General features: G+C 30.7%; 1 long non-coding RNA gene across 2 annotated transcripts in view; it reads right to left on the bottom strand.

Moving 5' to 3' along the window:
• Positions 1-328: 328 nt before the first annotated feature.
• The window catches only part of LOC141562968 (uncharacterized), a 128,851-nt gene continuing 105,118 nt past the window's right edge, over positions 329-24,061 (bottom strand). The window contains exons 2-6 of one of the 2 annotated variants that reach the window (XR_012488290.1): positions 8,471-8,690; positions 6,196-6,302; positions 4,837-4,889; positions 3,112-3,309; positions 329-1,642 (exon numbers count right to left, since the gene is read on the bottom strand). This is a non-coding gene — a long non-coding RNA (uncharacterized LOC141562968). The remainder of the gene's footprint in view (positions 1,643-3,111; positions 3,310-4,836; positions 4,890-6,195; positions 6,303-8,470; positions 8,691-24,061) is intronic. The other variant, XR_012488291.1, reaches the window with a different exon arrangement.

The raw sequence follows: 24,061 nt of genomic DNA, 5'->3' as shown, positions 1-24,061 counted from the left end.
CACTGATACATTGGTGGTAGAATTGTAAACTGTTACAACAATTCTGAAGAGCAATTTGGAACTATGCCCAAAGGGTTATTACACTGTGCATACTTTTTGACCTAGCAGTGTTGCTATTGGGCCTATATCCCAAAAAGATCTTAAAGGAGGGAAAAGGACCCACCTGTGCAAAAAGATTTGTGGTAGCCCTTTTTGTAGTAGCTAGAAACTGGAAACTGAGTGGATGCCCATCAGTTGGAGAATGGCTGAATAAGTTATGGAATATTATTGTTCTATAAGAAATGGCCAGCAAGAGGATTTCAGAAAGGCCTGGAGAGACTTACATGAAATGATGCTGAGTGAAATGAGCAGAACTAGAAGGTCATTGTACACAGCAACAACAAGACTATAAGACGATCCATTCTGATGTACGTAGCTCTTTTCAACAATGAGATGATTGCTATCAGTTTCAATAATCCTTGATGAAGAGAGCCATTTATACCTAGAGAGAAGACTGCAGGGACTGAGTGTAGATCACAGCATAGCATTTTCATTTCTTTTATTGGATCCTTCTTGGATTTTATTTTCTTTCTCATTTTTTTTTCTTTTTTGATCTGATTTTTCTTGTGCAGCAAGATAATTGCATAAATATATATGCCTACATTGGATTTACATATATTTTTACTATGTCCAACATATATTGGATTACTTGCCATCTAGGGGGAAGTGTGGGGATGAAGGGAGGGAAATTGGAACACAAGGTTTTGCAAAGTTCAATATTGAAAAATTATCGTTGCATATGTTTTGAAAATAAAAAAAAGCACCAATACAAAAATTGATCCTTGAGAATTGGAATTATAAGCCCAAACATGTATCTTGCCCCATTCCCTCTTGCAGAACTTTATTTCAACACAGAATGCTATTGTGTTGCTGCTAATTGTTACAACCTCAAGATATTTCTACACTTTGAAGCTTGGGTTTTCATAGTATTGGAAAAAGAAGGAATCAGGGTGTGAAGTCACATTTCCTAGTAAACCTTTTGGTCCAGTCAGCTTGGGAAGCCTTGGATACCACTGGAGAATAATGGGCAATAAGAGGGGAGGATTTGAGAGAGCATGAGTTAGGAATTAATTTGAGGAGTTTATAAACCTTCTTTTGGATCCTTGATGTTCCAGGTCATTGAAAAAGTTGATTCATCTTTGGCAAAGAATTTCTATCTTGGAAAGATTTGAAAGGTTATAAAGATTAGTTAAAATGTCTAATCCTTTATCTTGTTGGTCCAATGGCCTGGGATTCAGAGCTTTTTATTTATTCTCTCTTCTATCTTTTTTGAGGCTTTCTGTTGACATTTTTCTTTGTGCATTAGGTTTCTCTTTATTATCCTTTTGATCTTTCAATCTTTCTTTTTTATTCTGAATGGTTTTCCTCTTTTCTTTCCCTCCTCACTAACTGAACCCTCTTCATCCACTGCCATATAACTCTCCCAGCTGTTTCTCAGCCTGATCATTTTGGAGCTCATTAGAGGCAAATTCATCCTAATGCCAGGATCTAGGCCCCTGGGTCTACAGTGCTCTTTTCTTCAGGCATAGAAGCTCTTTCCCCTGTAGTTGCCTCTTGTGGGTACTATGTTGTCTTTCAACTGATCTTCCTTTTCATCCTGTTGCTGAACAGAATAAATGACTGTCAGCTTTTGTGATATTGAAGGGGTTTTTTAAATAAATTACTTCTATGGGTGTCACAGTAGAGACCCCCATCTTTAAACTCTGAAGCACAAACCCAAAAGGTGATTTTGAACATTGCCTACCAGATGGGTTGGGTGAGGAGGGACCCTGAAAGGGAGATCCGAGTATTTACATCCTCCAATGTTATTTCACGGGGATTTCACCTTATGCTGTTAGTTATATTCAAACTAGCGTATGATTTCTTTAAACAAAAATTTTTTTGGTTGTAGATGATTGAAGAAACTTCTCCATCTTTTTGACTTTTGGAATAGATACAATATTCAAACTGGTCAATAAATATTAAATAATTCAAAGAAGTAGAAAGTCCTAACAACTCAAGGCTTCCTAAAGGACTTTAAATGATAGAAGCAAGAAGAAAAAGCACTCCAGGCATATGGACATCACATGGGAAAGTACAGAGGCAGAAGAGAGAATGCCTTGTGTTGAGAATATTAAATAAGCTGACAATTGAAATATAAAGAATAAGAGAAGCTGTGATATGAAATAAAACTGCAAAAGTAAATGAAATTTAAGTCAATAATGCTATCAAATGTTTGTGCATCTATCCTCCAAAGTGACAATCTAAACAGCATGACTTCCTCCCAATAAAGCGACATGCACATAACCAACATAATTACTTAAAAAAAGAATACATAAATGAAAAACATGAAAATGACATTCTGCCTGCAAAGCAAAATTATGCAGAAAGATCACTTCATGTAAAGACACTAAAAAATTGTCCTCTGATTATGATCCAAATTCATTTTTCCTATTTAACAATGCAACTTCTTATTTTCCAAAAGGAAATAAGTTGATTTCACATGACAAATGGCTACCCAGTCTCAGATAGCTTGACTTTTTCTTCATGTCTAGCTACCACATTTTCATGCGGCATCCATCTTCTAAAAAGTTCTGGGTAATTCCATTTGTTGATTTAGAGATCTTGCTCTTCAATGTAAAATGACCTTTCTTCCCTTACACGCTTAGATCTCAGCCAAGTACTTAATACACCGGACCACTGCATCTTCCCAGCCCCGTAAAGGTCCCAGTTAGAACCTGTAGCATTATGATTCAGGTCAGTTCCCTTCTCATTTTCAATTATACTTAGTCTCTCCACAGGACGTTTTAAATCTACTTTCTCCCAGCTTTAAAAAAAAAAAAAAAAATAGGACATGCCCTGAGGGTCTAAACTCATTACATTTTCCCTCCTAGTTTGCATGCTGTCTTTGGAAAAGTAATTTATTATGTTGTTAATCCAATTTCTAAACTCATGATATGTATTCTAAACTTTTTAGTAGTCACTTCTAGCAGAATTTGTGTCCCATAATTCTTTTCTATTTAAATTATGGTCAGCTGGTTTGGTAATAGAAGTAAGTAGTCAGAATCTCATTGCCTTATGGCATGATCTTACTTTCCAAATAATTGATCCTGAACTTCTTCTGAAAGGCTGAATAATCAGTTTTACCAAAGGTCTTCATTATTAAAATCCAAAGAAATCTTAATTTTAGTTGCTTGTGACTTGTTGGTTGAAATTTGTTCTATGGTGGCAATCTTGGTGGTAATAGCAGTGATAGTGATGTCCCTGTAATTTCATTGGGCTAGAGAATTCCTGGTCGTGAAAAAAACAAAACAAAACAAAACAAAAACAAAAACAAAAAAAAACAAAAAAACTCTTTTATGTTAGCTGTTTTCAAGTCTCAGAGTATCAGAGTGCTGAGAGCTAAATGATTTTCCTAGGGTCATAGAGGCCATTTACCAGGACTTTAGAGATAAAGATTCTTCCTGACATGATTTGGTACATCTACAAAAATGGACTTGGTTTTTATTATAGTGTCTATCTGCTCAATGATGCTTTCTGGTCATAATTTTCCATCAAACTGATTTTATGTGTACAATATATGTATCTATACATAAATACATATGTGTATATTTGCATATCTATGTACAACTACACATATGCATTATATATGTATTTTTGTTTATGCTGAACACTTTTGGAAAAAACAGTTTGTCTAATATCTAAGGCTAAATGTATTCTATAATTAAACAGTTGCCTAATTGTATTCAATTATGGTGAAAAGATGATTGTTTTTATTTGAAATTACAAGGCCTAGATTCTAACATATGGCTACTGCAAAATGAGTGGGTTGGACTAGATGACCTTCAAATTCCTCTTCAGCCCTCAGTCTATAATCCCATCATATTAATTTAATTCAATAAATATTTATTAAGTGCTATGTACAAAGCATATAGAAGTTGTGTGACTAGAGAATAAAGTGTGAAGCTTGGAGTCAGGAAAAACTGAGTTCAAAATTCACCTCTAAGACATACTTAATTTGTGACCATGAGCAAGTCACAGCCTTTCAATTCTTCAGAAAACTCCATAGGGCTTATCTGTTAAATCATAAATGGGTGTAATCTACTTCAGAAGGCAAAACTTTCCTAGGAAATGATGAAATCATAGCTGCTTAAGGTTTGAATGAATGCATGTATTATATAGGAAGGGATTGTGCTAAAGTGCTAGGATGGAAATCAGACAAGTCAACAAGGATTTATTAAACACTTAACCTTGTACTAGGCACTGTACTAAGCACTGGACAACAAAGGTGAGATTAAGTGGAAAAGTATTAATAATAATAGCTAGCATTACTATTCAAAACACTTTCCATGTTTGATTTCATTTGATCTTCACAAAAATTCTTGAATCAGGTGCTATTATTATCCATATTTTATTATGATGAATCTGAGGTTGTGAGAGAAATTAAGTGATTTGCCATGATTCCCACAGTAAGTAAATGTTTAAGACTGAATTTCAACTTAAGTCTTCCTTCCAAGGCCATCACTCTATTCACTATGTATGTAGATGATATATAAAATCTTTTGCAAATTTTAAAGTAATATAATTATTCTATTACTAATATTATTTATTATTATTATTATTATTTAATAATTAAACTCTGACCTCAAGGAAATTAAAATCTAATATGAAAGAAAACAAAAAGTAGAGAAATTATTATAATCCAGACTTTTAATAGTACAATAGAAAGAAAATGTTATTACACTCAAAAGCAATATTCTCATTGTCTTATATCTTCCATTTAGAAATATGTAGGTTCACTTCCCTTTGAATACTCACATAGAGAGCCTAGAATATTGTATCTCTCTTATGATATCCTCCATCCAAATTCCCTTGTAAATGGAAGAGATTACCAAGATTAAATATGGGGTAATTCCTGAATCTCCACAGAAATAAAAGCACTTTCCAACTTCTTTAAACACTTAAATAAGACTCCAATTCACATGCTACTGGGCTCAATTCATTTTGTTGATGATTCAAAAACCAAAAACCCATATACTTTTTCACTTCATTGGACATGCTGTAGACTTAGTAAGTAGGCCATTAATACATTTATTATTAATAATAAGAATTACACTGAAATCTGATGATGATACTTATTCAAATGTTGCATACAGATGTTTTATATCTATTTTTTTTTCTCCTACTGTTTGAAGAAAATGCTGAATCAATTCACACACATATCTGTAAGGTCAACTGTATTTGGTAGGACCACTGGACATAACCCTTTTGAAATATAAATGATGCAGAGACAAGATTCAGCACATTGTATGAATATGGACTTTTGCTCCACTCTAGTCCTCACCCCGCAATTTCTCTGCCACTGTAAACAATATCCCTGTTATATATCTGTGTCTCAGCTGCACATCACACCTAGGAGTAGAACATTGAGCCGTCCTCTTAAATATTATGACATGGGGAAAATCACATTGTGCTTTAACCTATCAACAAAGGAGCAAAGCAATTACAGAGCTAAACAGAGTCCAGGAAGACCCAATAAAGAAAAATCCAAGAAAATTTGGTGAAAATTCTTAAGGGGCCTTCCAATGTTTAATTTAGGCCTGAAGCATGATTAATATTCTGATTCTAATTCAAAAGACTGAACCACAAAGGTACATCTTTTGGGTATTTTTAATAAGCATAGTACAACATTCTGTGAATTAACAGCTGGTCTGACTGGTATTTTACTTCTCTTTGCTTACTCAAGTAAAGCAGTTAATATTAGTATAATCATCAAACTAACATTAGTCCGGCAGAGGGACAGATTTTTTTTTTTTTTTTATATTATGATGTGGAATACAAATTTTTAAAACTAAGGTTTTTAAAAATGAATTCCTGGGTGCATTCTTTTATTGGTTTGGATTTAATACACAGTAGAAATGTTTTTTTTTTTTAATGTACTACATTATAATAAAAGGAAAGTATATTAAATGGTTTACTTTTGTATTTTAATATCTAAAAGGCATAAACAAAATTTTATTAATAGATTAATAATTAGGAAAAATAATACTTTATGAATGTGAAATATTTAGAAAAATAATTTTCTTTCAGAGTAGAGGAAGTAATGAGTGCCATATTCATTTATACTAAAAGCAAAAATATCTGATAATATTCTCAAAAAATTACAAACAAAATTACCTAAATATTTAAATTTTACTTTCTTCTATGTCAGCAGGAAAAGTTTACATCATCTTGTTCAATGAAGGGTATTTGGGCCATTCAAAACTGTTTAGTTACTGGAATTCCTGGAAAAAAAAAGAGAATTTACATTCCTTTTATTTTTTATTTTGTATTATTTATTTTTAATTTATTTTATACATAAGTATAATAAAATAAATATGATACCTTGCTTATATCATCTATCCTATTTTATTCAGGTTATATATCTATTTAAAAAAATAATTGCTGAGTGGGAACATTGTAGCTTCAATGTGAACATTTTGGAGCACTTTCACTGGAGATTTTTGGGGAAACATACTTGTGAAACAAAATCGACAAATCATTTTCTACTAATGATGTTTAAAATAAACTCAATTTGAATAAATGGCCAATATAGAAGCTATTAATAGCATGATTAAAAATAATATTTATAATAACCATCAATAGTAAAATAAGATCACCCTCTAAACTACTTAATGACAATTATTGTATTTATATGCTTCACATTCTTCCTTTCCTACAAAATATAAAGAACCTGCTTTTAAATGTGCTTAGTTTTTAATTTTTACAAAGACGATAAAGTTAGTTGTTCTCTTAGAGAATATTTTGCAACTGGAGAAAGAGAACTTCACTGAATTGTTCTCAGTTAAATACTAGATGCTACCAAAAATTTGAAAGAAACTCACATAAATCACACTATAATACAATATGCAGCATTTTAATTAATGTATTAGGATCATTAAAAATATAACAAAACAATGTATAGTTAGGAAATTTTGCAATTTTTGAAATTAATTTTTAAATATGTTTTTATTTTCAAAATATTTGCAAAGACAGTTTTTAGCATTCATCCTTGCAAAACCTTGAATTCTGATTTTTTCTCCCTCCCTTGCCCCACTACTTCCCCTAGACATCAAGTAATCCAATATATGTTAAATATGTGCTACTCTTCTATACATATTTGTATAAAATTATTATTCTACCTATAATTATCATGCTGCACAAGAAAAATCAGATCAAAAAGGTAAACAAAAATGAAAAAAATAAAAAGCAAGTAAACAATAATAAAAACGGTGAAAATACTATATTGTGACCCACATTCAATCCTCTTTCTAGATGCAAATGGCTCTCCTCATCACAAGTCTATTGTAATCACCTCATTGTTGAAAAGAGCCACTTTCATGAGAAGTGATCATTGCATAATCTTGGTGTTGCTGTGTACAATGTTATCTTAGTTCTACTCATTTCAATTAGCATCAGTTCATGGAAGTTTCTCCAGGCCTTTCTGAAATTATCTGCTGATCATCTTATAGAACAATAATATACCATAATATCACTATACCATAAATTATTTAGCAATTCTCCAATTGATGGGCATTCACTGAGTTTCCAATTCCTTTTCACTACAAAGAGGGCTGCCACAAACATTTTTGCACTTGTGGGTACCTTTCCCTCCTTTATGATTTCTTTGGGATACAGGCCCAATAGAAACACTGTTGGATCAAAGGGTATGCACAGTTTTATAGTCCTTTGGGCATAATTTCAAATTGCTCTCCAGAATGGTTGGATCAGTTTACAACTCCACCAACAATGTATTAGTGTTCCAGTTTTCCCGTCTGATATATCATTATCTTTATCTGTCATCTTAGCCAAACTGAGAGGTATATAGTGGCACCTCAGAATTGTCTTAATATACATTTCTCTGATCAGTAGGGATTTAGAGAATTTTTTCATATGACTAGAGTTTTAGAAATGAGGTCTTTTTTAGAACCCTTGGATGTAAATTTTTTTCCAGTTTTCTGCTTCCCTTCTAATCCACTCTACATTTGTTTTATTTGTATAAAAACTTTTTTTAAACTTAATATAATCATTTTTTTCCATTTTTCATCTTACAATGTACTCTAGTTCTTCTTTGGCCATAAATTCCTTCCTTTTCCACAGATGGATATAACAAGTTTGACTGTACAGGAAATTAAATACATTACCAAATAATATTTGTAACCATTTTAATTATGTCAATTTATGAATAATGTCATTAGTAAGTGTCCTCAAGCAAAATTCAATTATATTTAAATACATGCAGAAAATAAAGTTGATGTTGACTGATATGGGTGTAGTATACTGAAAGTTGAGTGATAACATGGAGAAACAAGTCATGGTATTCTTGAGGGAGATGATCTCAAGTAATATTTTTCAGGTAAGCATGTATCCAATAGAAAAGAAAGAAATCTCTTAAAAAATATAAAATCCCTACCATTTTTAGAACTTCTTGACTTCCAAGACCTGACTGAATCCTTAGCTCCTATTCAGGATACCTCCATTTAGGATCAAAAACAGTATCTTCTATAGATGGTGAATTTAATATATATCCTTGTGATTCCATTTAATGCTTATATCCTTTCTTTGGCGCTAAAGCAACTGCTTATTTTCGTGCTGAGGCTCCACAACATTTATTACAGCACATCTGTTCCCTACTTTTAATAGATAGGAAAAAAAGAAAATGATATTGAAGGCAAAATAAGGTTATGTCAACAACAACAACAAAAAAAGTGAGTTAAATACTTCCCTTTTATTTGTCCCTTCCTCTTCACTATCTTCATCTTAAGGGTAACAACAATTTTTTTCCTTCTCTCCTTAATTAATATCTATCAAAGAAAAGTTAAATCCTACTCTAGATGCATAAGTTATTGTAAGTATAAGTTGTAAGAGAAGTAGGGGGGAAGAGCAGAGATGGAAAATAACTGAAACAAAAACCATTTGTAGAAGGGTTGACTTACACAAAAAGCTCCTGGAGTATATCACACACATCAGAAATAGCAATATTGTAGTGTTTTTTAACTGTGAAAGATTTAGGGGTGTGTGTGTGTGTCTGTGTGTGTGTATATACATACACACACACAACACATATACAGAGATAGATAGATAGATAGATAGATAGATCTATACTTCAGTTTCATGATATCACATCAATATGCAGACATCACACCAATGTCTCACAAATATCACACCAATTACATACCAATATCATGATAATTGTATACTATGTCATGCTAGTATTAATCATGTCACTATCATAAAACATCAGACTGACATCATACCAATTTCATTTAAAATATAATAAAACCATAACACTAATATCACACAAATATACCAATATACATACCAATATCACACAAACATCATGGCAATATCACTTACTTTTAAAGAAATAAGATTCATAAATACTAGTAGATGGCTAGCAATTTTAAACATAGATGGTATAATTCATTGAAGAAAAATATATTGATAGAGAATAACTAATAAAATTAAAATTACATGAAAATGCATTTTAATTTACAAATTGGAATGAATTTTTAGAGGAAATATACCTGTATCTCTCACTTTGCTATATAAGTATATTCAAGTTGAAAGAGAACTTGTCTAGAAAGAGTAAATGGCACATTGACTTGTAGTGTGATTTTTGGATGATAGTTTCATGAAAAGGCTTAGAAGCAAAAGACCTGAATTTGACTATTGTCACTTACGAGCCTTCTAATTGTGTAATTTTTTTGCAATGCAGTTTGTTCATAATTGGAATACTACGTACTATGTAAATTATGTATATGTAAACTATGATATCTTAGACTTGTCCCTAAATAACCCAAAACATTACCTTTCTCAACTTCAGTTTCAGTGAATGAGCTAGAAAGAGTGCATCTTTCTAAGACAGGGATCTGTAACCTGGATATGAATGTGTAAAGTTCTTGAATTGTGAGGGTCCGGTTGTCTGCTCAATTATAATCCTTCTCTGGGAGGAGATCTGTAAAATCTTTTCCTCTGTGCACAGGTTTCTTGGGAGCTCTGAATCTCCTCCAGGTCTTGTCCTTTCTCAAATCAGACTGGTCTCCTTTCAGCCTGACTAGAGTCAAAACTCTATCCCAGAGTAGATCCTCTCAGACCCAATGCTGCCCTTCTTTTATCCTCCCAGAGAATAGGCATGTGAGAACTCAATGGGGCGTGGGGAAATACTTCCACCAATGAACTTGCTCTTCTTAGAATTCCTAAGGTGTAAACTCCCTTTAAAGGCCTGAACCAAAGGTCTGAGCCAGAGAACTGTCAAGTCAACCTGAGTTCTCACCTTGTAATTGTCCAGACAACCTGAATTTTCACCTTGTCACTGTCCAGACAACCTGAGTTCTCACCTTGTAATCCTAACATGTATGTAAGTATGTATATAAATATCTATATGTATATAGAGATATAAAATTTTTATGTAACTATTTCAATTATTTCTCTATTCTTTGGAATAGTTGCATTTTCAAAAAACTAATGTGGGTTAAAATTGATGTATGCATATATGCATTTGTGCATATATAATATGCTGTGTATATAATATACACACATATAATGTTTCTGTGCTCTTAATAACATTGTGAAATTTAAAATTGGTTTATTAGATGGAGGAAGCATGCCCAGATTTAAATTTAAAATATGTATATGTTCCCACATATGTATATATATATATATATATGCATATATGTGTATGTATATATGTATATATATATATATATACATATATATGAATGTACCTATGTATATATACACTTATTTTCATATACATACATGTATTGTTTATATATGACTGAAATAAATTTTTTCATGATTAAAATATAATAATTAATCAAACGTGAAACACAAAGAATAGCACATTATAATGAATAAAGAATTGGTTTAGGAGTTTGCAATGATAATATTAACAATAATGACGATTATAAGAAACATTTATGTAACATTTTAATAATTGAAAAATACTTTACAAAAATTATTTCATGTTTTTCCTCACAATAGAAGTTGAAAAAGGAAGATTTATACTCACCTCTGAAATTTGCTACTTATATGGCCCTGGATTAGTCAGTACCCTGAGTTACTTTCTAAGAAGATCAATTTTTGAGTGATTTCTTTTTAATATCTGCATATTAAAGGAGTTTCCTCTTTCTTCTTTACTCCTGGCCATAGTTTTTTGTCCATTCCCTCTGTTTAAGTTTTGTATTGATACAGTAGCTATATAGTTTTCTGTCCTATTGATTTATATAATATGAACAATAAGAATTCTTTATTTAGTATGTGTGTGTGTGTTTACTTCAAATAGGCTGAATTTTTTTTTTGAGAAATTGCAATTTTTATTTAGGAGGCTCTGAACTTTCAAAAGATTGATGTTATCAGCACAAGAACATTTAAAATGGCATATCCAAAAATACTTACTATAGGGAATACTTCATTGACTTCATTGATATATTTGGCAAAATATTTCTCTATATTTTTGTACTCAGCTGATATTAATAATCAAAATTGTTTAAAATCTGTCATGAATTTTTCTAAAATTAAAAAAACATATTTGAAGCCATTTTTTATAATCACTTGTTTTCCTTGTTTGGTTAAGAATTTTTTGTTTTCTAGTCATCATTGTTAATTCTTTTTACCATATAATAAGTCTAATGACATAACCTTTGATATTTATATTGCATATCTATTCATTATAATTTATAGTATACAATGTAAAATCCTCTTCTAAAGTTATTTCTGGCAAAACCCCTATCTACATTTTGTAGAAGTTCTTATTAAATACCAATCATTTCTCAAATAATTTGTGTTCCTGAGTTTTTCAAATACTTGGATGTTAAAGCTCTTTAGCACAGTGCTTAGCTTATAGTAGATGATTAAAAATGTTTTCACCTTTCTCCTTTTTTATCTGCTTGTTTTGGTATTTCATCCAATAGTTCCCACTATCTACTATTAAGCTGTAGTAAACATATTTGATGATTATTGCTTTATAATATTACTTGAAGCCATGAAGTAGTATTCTCTTTTCATTCCAATTTTGAATCATTTCCTTTAAGATTTTAGAAGTTTTTTGTAACTTCTAAATATATTTTGTAAATATTTTTCTCCACAGAATGGATTATTTACAATATGCTTAGTATAACACTTAAATCTGTAATTTAATATAAGAAATAACACCATTTAAAAAATACTAATATGGTCCAAACAAAAACAATAACTTTCCAAATGGTAACATTTCCTTAATTTTTCAAAATTATCATGTAATCTTATCTTGAGGGTATTTAGAATGATTGATTTCCAGATATTTAATACATCTTGTAGTTAGTTTGAATAAGGTTTTTCTTTTCTTTTTCTTTTTGTTTTGCTATATTGAAATAATGGTTTGTGTAGGGTTTTTATTATTCTGCTATTTTAGAGAATTAAAGTTATTACTTGGTAAATTTCTTTGCTGATTCTCTAGGTTCTTTCCTAATCAAACCATCATGCCATCTATTAAAAAAAAAAGTTTAATTTTATTTCTTTTCTTCTCATGTGCACACCATTTAGTACTTTTTCCTTCTCTTCCTGCTATGCTAGTATTTATGGAATTGTGTGAAAAAGTAGAGCATTCTAATTGTGCACTTATATATCCTGGGGAATTTTTCAGTATTTTATTATTATAAGCAAAGCTAACTTTTAAAATTAGCAATAGAGAAATAAATGGAAAAATTATAGATGATGGAGAGATGATATATAGACATAAAACAATAGATATTGATGTCAGGTACATATTTTATAATATTAAAACTGTTCTTTTGTATATGTTTGTATATATGTGAATATAAATATGTATTTATACATACAAATGCATATTTGATTTTATTATTTAGGGGTTTTTTTTTGTTTTGTTTTGTCAAATCTAATGTCATTTATCCTAGATAAGCCATCAAAGTATAATCATGCCTGATCTAAAGCATCAAATTCCTGTCTTACTCATCTCTTTCTCTCATTGAGACTCTATCTCACTAAAAAAAGCAAGACAATTAGAGAGGGAGCAGGACATTTTTGTTCAACTCTTATACTACTGGAGAATGTTCTATGTTTCACTATTACATATAATTTTAGGGTTTTTTTAGAGAATTATAGAAACAGAAACTTGTTTTTTATTAAAATTTGTAATATAGAATATACATGTACACCTTATATGTATTTATATATGTTTACACACACAATTTATATGTGATCTTTTTTGTTTTGTTTTGTTTTAGTACAATTTGTTTAGTACAAATGATTGTCAATGATGCCAGATAAATGTAATAGTGTCAATTCATCCTTGCCCCTTCACATAACTTTATTCATCAAATGTCTACCTTCTTTGACTCATTCTCTTATTGAGGTTCTATTTTTTTATACTGAGTACTGTGGGAATATATATGAAGCAAATCATAAATTTCAGGGCTTCTCTCTCCATTTGTACTCATCGCTATTAATACATTTATCCTTACTAACTTTCTGTTTATGTCTCTGTTGTCTTTTCAACATCTCTATCTAAGACTGACTCCTCAGTAAAAATCTGATTTCTTCCCAAAGACTCTGCTAAAAAGCTACTAGAAATAATTCAAAATTTCAGCAAAGTGGCAGGATACAAAATAAATCCACATAAATCCTCGGCATTTTTATATATCACTAACAAAATGCAACAGCAAGAGATACAAAGAGAAATTCCATTCCAAACAAATGTAGAGAGTATAAAATATTTGGGAATCCATCTACCAAAGAAAAGTCAGGAATTATATGAGAAAAATTACAAAACACTTGCCACAAAAATAAAATCAGATTTAAATAATTGGAAAGACATTCAGTGCTCTTGGATAGGCCGAGCGAATATAATAGAGATGACAATACTCCCCAAACTAATCTATTTATTTAGTGCTATACCAATCAGACTCCCAAGAAACTATTTCAATGACCTAGAAAAAATAACAACAAAATTCATATGGAAGAATAAAAGGTCGAGATTTGCAAGGGAACTAATGAAAAAAAACTCAGAGGAAGGTGGTCTAAGTGTACCTGATCTAAAGCTATATTATATAGCAGCAGTCACCAAAACCATTTGGTACTGGCTAAGAAATAGAACGGTAGATCAGTGGAACAGATTAGATACAAAGGACAAAAAAGGGTACATCTATAGCAATCTAATCTTTGACAAACCCAAAGATTCCAACATTAGGGATAAAAATTCATTATTCGGAAGAAACTGTTAGGAAAACTGGAAATTAGTATGGCAAAAATTAGATATGGACCCACACTTAACACCATATACCAAGATAAGATCAAAATGGATCCATGATTTAGGCATAAAGAATGAGATCATAAATAGATTAGAGGAACAGAGAATAGTCTACCTCTCAGACTTGTGGAGGAGGAAGGAATTTATGACCAGAGGAGAACTAGAGATCATTATTGATCACAAAATAGAAGATTTTGATTATATCAAACTAAAAAGTTTCTATACAAATAATACTAATGCAAACAAGATTAGAAGGGAAGTAACAAATTGGGAAAATATTTTTAAAAACAAAGGTTCTGACAAAGGTCTCATTTCCAAAATATATAGAGAACTGACCATAATTTATAAGAAACTGAACCATTCTCCAATTGATAAATGGTCAAAGGATATGAACAGACAATTCTCAGAGGAAGAAATTGAAACTATATCCACTCACATGAAAGAGTGTTCCAAATCACTACTGATCAGAGAAATGCAAATTAAGACCACTCTGAGATACCACTACACACCTGTCAGATTGGCTAAGATGACAGGAACAAATAATGATAAATGTTGGAGGGGATGTGGGGAAATTGGGACACTAATACATTGTTGGTGGAGCTGTGAAAGAATCCAGCCATTCTGGAGAGCAATCTGGAATTATGCCCAAAAAGTTATCAAACTGTGCATACCCTTTGACCCAGCAGCGCTACTACTGGGATTATATCCCAAAGAAATACTAAAGAGCGAAAAGAGACATATATGTGCCAAAATGTTTGTGGCAGCTCTTTTTGTTGTAGCTAGAAACTGGAAGATGAATGGATGTCCATCAGTTGGAGAATGGTTGGGTAAATTGTGGTATATGAAGGTTATGGAATATTATTGCTCTGTAAGAAATGACCAGCAGGAGGAATACAAAGAGGCCTGGAGAGACTTAAATCAACTGATGCTGAGTGAAATGAGCAGAACCAGAAGATCACTGTACACTTCAACAACAATACTGTATGAGGATGTATTCTGATGGAAGTGGAAATCTTCAACATAAAGAAGATCCAACTCACTTCCAGTTGATCAATGATGGACAGAGGTAGCTACACCCAGAGAAGAAACACTGGGAAGTGAATGTAAATTGTTAGCACTAATATCTGTCTGCCCAGGTTGCATGTACCTTCGGATTCTAATGTTTATTGTGTAACAAGAAAATGATATTCACACACATGTATTGTACCTAGACTATATTGTAACACATGTAAAATGTATGGGATTGCCTGTCATCGGGGGGGAGGGAATAGAGGGAGGGGGGGTAATTTGGAAAAATGAATACAAGGGATAATATTATAAAAAAAAAAAAAAAAAATATATATATATATATATATATATATATATATATATATATATATATATATATATATATATAATTTTAAAAAAATTTAAAAAAAAATCTGATTTCTTGGAGATACTCTATGTCCTTCAGGCCCTTCTCTATATTCATGTGTAGTTTGGGATCTAATTATCTTCTCCCTCATGGTTTCCATTTTTCTCCTTTCATTGAAAGGCAAAATCTTTGGTATTCATCTGCTCCAAGTATCCCATGTATATTATTACAACAGAGATGCCTACTCATACTGACAAATGCTCTCAAAAGTTCAGACTGAAAATAGATTAGAAAAGGCAAATGCCCATTAGATCTTCTAGAAATTGTCATAAATGTGTCTTTATCAGACAAATAGCATCAAACTGTTTCTAAAAAAGTAATCATTCTGCCTCCTAGCCAACTGAATAGATTATTTTATTATTCTTTGCATTATGTTAGCATGCTCATTTCATATTAAATAATTTTAATTAAATCCAGTGATTTACATGCCAGCATAATTATAACCCATTTGGTGATATCTAAAACACAAAATGCAATAAATTAAAACAAATTCTATTGTCTTTCATAATATTGTTTGTTAATGAAATGCACATTTGTGAAAAACTCACATGAATTTTAACTATTAATAAAAGAACTTGCACTAAATAAAAGTCATTATATAAATTGCCTTTTATGTCATTTCAATAAAATGTCTAAGTTAAAATGAAGAACTGACTGCCACCTGGAATTGCAAAGGAATAAGTAGAAAAAAGAAAAAAAAAAAAAAAAGCAAGGATTCTGGGGCAGTATTAAGTTTGTTATTTTAACAGGATGTGCTGGTGGTAGTCACAGTCAGCAAAAGTAAAGTTTTAATGAAGGGAAAGGTTTGTTTTTTCTTGCCTTCCAAATTCTTTTTTGAGGGAAAGAGGAAGGAAGATGTTAGCTATATTATCTCCTAACCTAGAGAAATCTTTTAATTGCCAAATCTAACAGCTAGGAAAATGATCATAAAAACTAAAGGATATGGGTTCTTGAACATATTTACATTGATGGTGGGGAAAAAAACAAACAAGCAAGCAAACAAACAAACAAACAAACAAACAAAAAACAATGAAGAAAGGCAGATTAAGGGGTGAGCTTTGCTTATGTTCCTTAGTTCACTTCCATAGGATCAAGAATTAGAGATGATCCAAACTAATCCCTTCATTTTATGAATGAGGAAACTAAGACTTAAAGAGATTAACTGAATTGCCAAAGGTCACATAAATAGTTCATATTTTTTCCAACTAAAAGAAGTCACTTAATATTTATTTTTATAAAAAGAAAAAAAAATTCAAGAATATGTAATGGGATTTTGGTAACAAAATTAAAAAGAATCTTTCCTTGTTAATAATGGAGAAATTAATGCTCTAAATTTCTTATCACTTCATAAGTTAATGGAATTGGAAATATAGCAATTTAAAGTTTTTATTGTACAAAATATAATTCAATATCTTATTCAAAATATGTATGTCTGGAATGAGCAAAATCAGGTGAAATCAAGACAGGTGTCATACATTCTTCAACAATGAGTCAATTCAGTCCAATTCCAAGAGACTTATGATGAAGAGAGCCATCTGCATCCAAAAAGAGAATTGTGGGGACTGAATGTGGATAACAACATAGTATTTCACCGTTTTTGTTATTTTTGCTTGCTTGCTTTTTTCTCATTTTTTTCCCTTTTGATCTGTTTTTTCTTGTGCAGTATGATAAATATGAAATTATTTATGAGAGAATTCCACATGGTTAACATATATTGGATCACTTGTAGTCTAGGGAAGGGAGTGCAAGGAAAGAAATGGAAAAAAATTGAACATAAGATTCTATAATAGTGAATGTTGAAAATTATCCTTACATATATTTTGAAAATAAAAAGCTATTATTTATAAAAAAGATACATGTCATAAACACATTTTTACTCACTATATCTAATATATAAATTAAATATCTCATAATAGGGAAAACAGATTCATTAATTCACCAACTTTTTATAGAGTACCTCTTTCACCTTCCTGATCTTGGCTCATTTTTTTTCAAGTATGACTATGGTGTTCCACCTTTGCTAAGAAGTATGGCTTCTATAGATATCTTTAGTTTCATAGAATTCTACAAGTATTTTAAGTTGACAGAGAATTATAACTTTAAAAGAAAGTTGTTATTGTTGTGCTCCTTCTAAAAATCAACACATAGCAAAAGCAGGGAACAAAGTGAAGGTACATGAGTGTGGGGTAGTGCAAAGTGTTACACATAATTGTGATGAATTATCATTAAACTATGAGAAAGAATAATATGAGGAATCCGTGTGTGTGTGTGTGTGTATGTATGTATGTATGTGTGTGTGCACTTTTAAAAGTTTTAGAGATGATTTCTGGGTAAATAATCATTTTATTAGTAACATTATTATACTATCAATAAAACAGGTCAGTGGCATTCTTGAATGCCAAAGAGTAATGATTATGGTCACATTTAATATATCCTTAGATTTTCCTATGGATATCAATCAACTCTCATTGATTAACAATTAGTGAAAGAATGCATATTACAACAAAAAAGTAGGTCTATTATAAGGAGTTATGAGCTGTAACTTCTAACTCCCCAGGTTTGGTCAATCTAATAAAAAAATTTATGCCCACACATTACCATATACAACACAAAAGGCTTTTCTAACTTAAATTCTTTTTAAGTTTGAGTGGGGTCTGAACAAGATTGAAGAGAATTTTAATTCAATCTCCAAATAAACAATATCCTTCATATCCTTCAGAACAACCTATGGGCTTCTGAAAAAATCCTAAACCTCATTCAATAATTATTTGTTAAATAAAGGAGAAATAATCATTCCTCTCATATGGAAAGGTTTATATGAACTGATTTAGGACAAGATAGAACCCAGAAAGTAATATACACAATTACTACAATAATGTAAATTAAAACAACACTAATATAGTCAAACATTGACAAATTCTAATGCCTATTGTTCTTTGAGAACAACTATTAATGAAACACAGTCTTCTCATCTTGCTTGAGAAATGGGAGACTACAGATATAGAATATGATAGCTACTTTTTTTTTCATACATGATTTGTTCTCTCTGTTGCTTTTGCTTACATGTTTTTCTTACAAGGGAAGTTTCAACACCAGTTGTACACTGGAATAGAGGATGGAGAAGATTCAAAGCAAAGAACTATAAAAACAATAGGTCACACTATTTTATTTTTTTTTAATTAAAAAAAGGAAGGCATGGAGATATTGATCACAAAGTAATTCTCCTATAGTTTATGGTGACAAAGAATTTATTAGAGCTAAATCTAATCTGGTATCAAAATTACAAAGTTAAAAAATCTAATTGGAAATGAATTTAGAAATAAATTTTAAAATATCTAACGAATAGTTGTTATAGGTCTCTTAAATTTTTAACATTTTAGCTCTTCTGATCAATACAATGATCTAAGATGATTATACTATTTTTCACTTTATTTTTTATTTATTCTAAAATGACTAATATGGAAATATGTTTTGCATGATTTCACAAATCATATTTGTTTTCTCAATGAATGAGGGATGGGCTAGAGGGAAAGAAAGAATTTGTGTCTAAAATAAATAATGTAGTATGGGGAAAAAAGGCATTAAGCTGCCTTCTAAACTGAAGGTCTACAGAAACATTGTGCTAACTCTCTTCTTGTATGCTTGTGAAACTTGAACAAATACTAGTTCCATAAAGCTTCCATTTGAATTGCATTATGAAGATTCTGAAGTTCTCACCTGGCAAGAAAAGGTCCAGGCACTGAGATCCTTTCTTGACCTGAACTGCCAAGCTTTAAAACTACATTGCAAAAAGTACCATTCTGATAAACTAAAAAACTATTTTTTGGAAAACCTTCACAAAGCAAGTACTCACATAAAGGTCAAAAGAAGTGATACAAAGATATTCTCAAGATCTCTCTAATACATTTTGGAATTGATTGTGAAACATGAGAGACATTGGCACATACCTGAAAGGTATGTCTACTGATGTAGAAAGCACTGTGATCTATAATCAAAGAATTGAAGTAGTTCAAAGTAAAATAAGATGTAAAACTGCAGACAAAATAAAATATTTGGGTGTTGACCTACTAAGACAAATCCAAGAACTATATAAACACAATTATAAAATTACCTCTCACATAAATTGTCAAATCTACATAACTGGAAAAGTATCAGTTGCTCATAGGTAGTCCAAGCTAATATAATAAAAATAATAATTTTGCCTAAACTACTTGACTTGTTCCATACTAAACCAATCAAACTGCCAAAAAAAAATTTATAGAGCTAGAAAAAATAATAACAAAATTCATCTGGAAGAACAAAAGGTCAAGAATATCAAGGGAATTAATAAAAAATACAAAGGAAGGTGACTTAGCAATATCAAATCAAAAAATTATATTATAAAGTAGCAGTCATCAAAACCATTTGGTACTGGCCAAGAAATAGAATGGTGAATCAGTGGAATAGGTTAGATACACATGACACAATAGTCAAAACCGATAGTAATCTAGTATTCAATAACCTCCAAAACTCCAGCTGCTGGCATAATAACACATTATTCGACAAAATAATTCTAGGAAAACTGGAAAATAATATTTCAGAAACTTGGCATAGATCTACATCTCACAAACCATACCAAATAAGATCAAAATGATTACATGATTTGGGCCTAAAGGGTGATACCATAAGCAAATTGGGAGAGCAAGAGATAATTTAGCTACCAGATATTTGGAGAAGGAAGGAATTTATGACAAGTGAAGAACTAAAGAATATAATGAAAGGTAAAATGGATAACTTTGATTACATTAAATTTAAAAGGTTTTGCATAATCCAAATAAACAGAAAAAAAGCTGGGAAATTTATAGCCAGTGTCTATGATAAACATCTAATTTTTAAAATATTAAAAAAATGTCAAATTTGTTACATCCCAGTTGATAGTCAAAGGATATGAACAGACAATTTTCAGATAATGAAATTAAAGCCATCTGAAATTATCTAAAAATATTCTAAATTACTATTGATTAGAGAAATACAAATTAAAACAACTCTGAAATACCATCTCATATCTCTCAGATTGGCTAAGATGACAGGAAAAGATAATGATAAATATTGGAGGGGATGTGGGAAAACTGGGACATTAATGCATTGCTGGTGGCATTGTGAAATGATCCAACCATTTTAGAAAGAAATTTCAAACTATGCCCCAAAGGCTATCAAATTGTGCTTATCCTTTGATCTAACAGTGATACTATTGGATCTGTATCTCAAGGACATCATAAAGAAGAAAAAAGGACCCACATGTACAAAAATATTTAGAGCAGCTCTTTTTGTGATGGCAAAGAATTGGAAAATTGATGTAGATATCCATCAATTGGGGAATGGCTGAACAAGTTGTGGCATATGAAGGTAATGGGATATTATTGTGCTACAAAAGATGATTAACAAGATGATTTTAGAGAGGTCTGGAAAGATTTACATGAGCTGATGCTGAGTGAAACAAGCAGAACAAACAATACATTGCACACAATAACAGCAAGACTGTGATGATCAACTATAGAACACCTGGTTCTTCTCAGTGGTTCAGTGATCCAAAGCAATCCCCAAAATTTTATCATACCCAATAGTATCACTGTTAGATCAAAGGATATAGAAAATGCCATCTGCATCCAGAAAAAAGGACTATGGAGATTGAAAGTAAATTAACACATTCTATGTTCACTTTTTTCTGTTTTTTTTTTTTTTTAATTTTCCTCTCCCATGGTTTTCCCCTTTTGTTCTGATTTTTCTAACAATGTGTGTTAAAAATAAGTAGGCAAATAATTTTGGAATTTTGATATTATTGTTGTTTCTCTCTTATTTAAAAAATGTGGATTGAATTTGTGTATATCTTTTCTATCTTTCTCTTCTTTAGATATCTTGTGTATTAATTCTTCTTCTCTTACAATTATATTGGTCCAGAATTGATTTCATTATACATTTGCTCTAATCTATCTGCTTTTTTTTTTTTTTCAGATTTTGTTACCTTTGATAACATTTTTACCTCCATTATATAGTGTATCTGGGGCTGTGATCTTAGAATCCAAATGTAATGGTACCACTGTCTTTGATGGGGAAAGGATTGTATTATAAAAACCTATATACATCACTTCTATCTTCTATTTATTATTCTCTTTCCAATTTCATTCTCAAATACTCTCAGGATGGTTTTGTGTAGTTGAATCTCTTGCAAAGTTTTCTTTCAAAAATGAATTGTATCTTCATTGCTTCTCTCTGTTTTATGAGGTGATATTGCTCATAATCTGCCACCATCCTTCTCTGAAAGATTTAACAAATGAGTTTCAACTAGTGTTGCCTTTGGCTGCCATATCCATCCACTTGGCAAGTAAGTCAAGTGTTTGCTAACTAGGTTGTTTTTAGACACTTTTTATCTTATTATGGAAACTGATTTAATCAGTTAAATTTCAATAAGAATTGGCACTTATTTAATTTCTTTATATTTTCTTTATATAATTTCTTCTGTTCAAAAGCAATTTTGGCCATAAATATTTGTCTTGGTAAGTTAGATTATTCTATTATTTTAATTACATATTATATATCTTTTTCATTTTAATCTTTGTATCTTTTTATTCATTTTGTTTCTTTTTTCCAAGTTGATAGTAAGACACAAAGCACAAATAATATTTTTAATAATAATTTTCATGATTCATTCAAAAAGTATCTATTGAGTTCTTACTATGTGTGATTCACTTTACTTCCTTTTGGAACATTATATATTTTATTAATATTTGTACAGAAGTGGGAAAAAAACTTTTAGTCAAATAAAAATATTGCTGGGCACCCTTATGCTATATAGAGATAAAAATATCTATATCATTAACTATAATTAGCACTTTTCATCCATAGATTTGGGATCACTTCAATTTATATCCTGAAATATAATGCCTTGGCCAAAAACAATTTAAGCAACATTTGACAATTTAAAATAAAATGCAGGTGGTGTGTGGTACAGAGTAACTTGAATCATGAATTCTCTGTTCCTCCATTATATAATTATTGTTTAGCTAATAAGAAAAGATAATTTAATATAATATCCTGTTCTTCCTTTGTCCTATCCCCCTCCAATAATAATGTTAATCTTAGATGGTCAATATATTTCAACTAGATTTTGATGCTATTAGGGTAACTATATGGCAGAGTGTATATCATGCTAGAAGTAGAGTTAGTAAGATTCATCTTCCTGAACTCAAATCTGGTCTCAGAATAGCTGTGTAATCTTAGACAGTCACTTAATTATTTTGCTTCAGTTTCCTTGTCTGTAAAATGAACTGAATGAGGAAATGGTAAATCATTTCTATATCTTAACTAAGAAAACTTCAAATGAGGGCATGAAGAAGTGAATGTAACTGAAAGATGATTGAACAAAAACATATTTCAGCTAAATACTAAATGTCAAATAACATGGACATTAGCCAACCTATATTAACCTTAAACAAAGAATTTTGAACAATGAAAATATTTCAATCCACATACATTTTTGCAATATTTTAATCACCCAGCTTGAATCATTTAAATCATTTAAGACTGAGAATTTTTACGAGAGACAAAATGTTGCAGTGAACAAGAGAGTCAGCCTAATAGCTCTGATAGCCCAGCCTCTGACTTTCATATAGGCTGGTTATGTGACTCTGGACAAGTCACTAACTTAGCACTCAAAGCAACTCTCTTATTCTAAGTCACAGAATCCAAAATAGTGCAGAGTTTCCTAACAGGGAATCTTTCTATGCTATTGACAAAACCAGTCTAGACAAGTAAAACAAAGTAAAATACCAATAAGTTAATATTTCTTTGTGTTTTTTAAAAAGATAAAATATTCCATATCTAGGTAGTAAAAGAAAAAATAATATATATATGTATATATATATATATATATATACATATATATATATATAGCAAATATTCCATACTAATACTTCATGTTGTTGTAGTATTGCCTTTCAATTCTTCAAAGTAAATATAGCGGCATGCAAGTGTTAGCTGGTTCACAATGCTGATATTTCAACGGATTTTCCTTACTCACTGAGGACCAACTTGATAAATGCTTAATGACTTATCTTCAGCAAGTTGGTCACAAATCAAATTAATTCTTTTATTTAAATTGACCAAGGAAACAAATCAAAAATATAATAGATCCTCTAATCTGGTGTGTTCTCTCCTGTCTGCTTCAGCACTGATAGTACAAAAATGGACAAAAATTATCAATAATTATTAAACCATTTACATATATATATATATATATATATATATATATATATATATATATATATATATATATATATATATATATATATATCAATTTAAACTTT

Source organism: Sminthopsis crassicaudata, chromosome 3, assembly GCF_048593235.1.
Source record: "Sminthopsis crassicaudata isolate SCR6 chromosome 3, ASM4859323v1, whole genome shotgun sequence".
In the NCBI taxonomy this organism is placed as follows: Eukaryota; Metazoa; Chordata; class Mammalia; order Dasyuromorphia; family Dasyuridae; genus Sminthopsis; species Sminthopsis crassicaudata.
The sequence above is the reverse complement of the archived record's forward strand: the minus strand, read 5'-3'. Positions and strand labels throughout refer to the sequence as shown.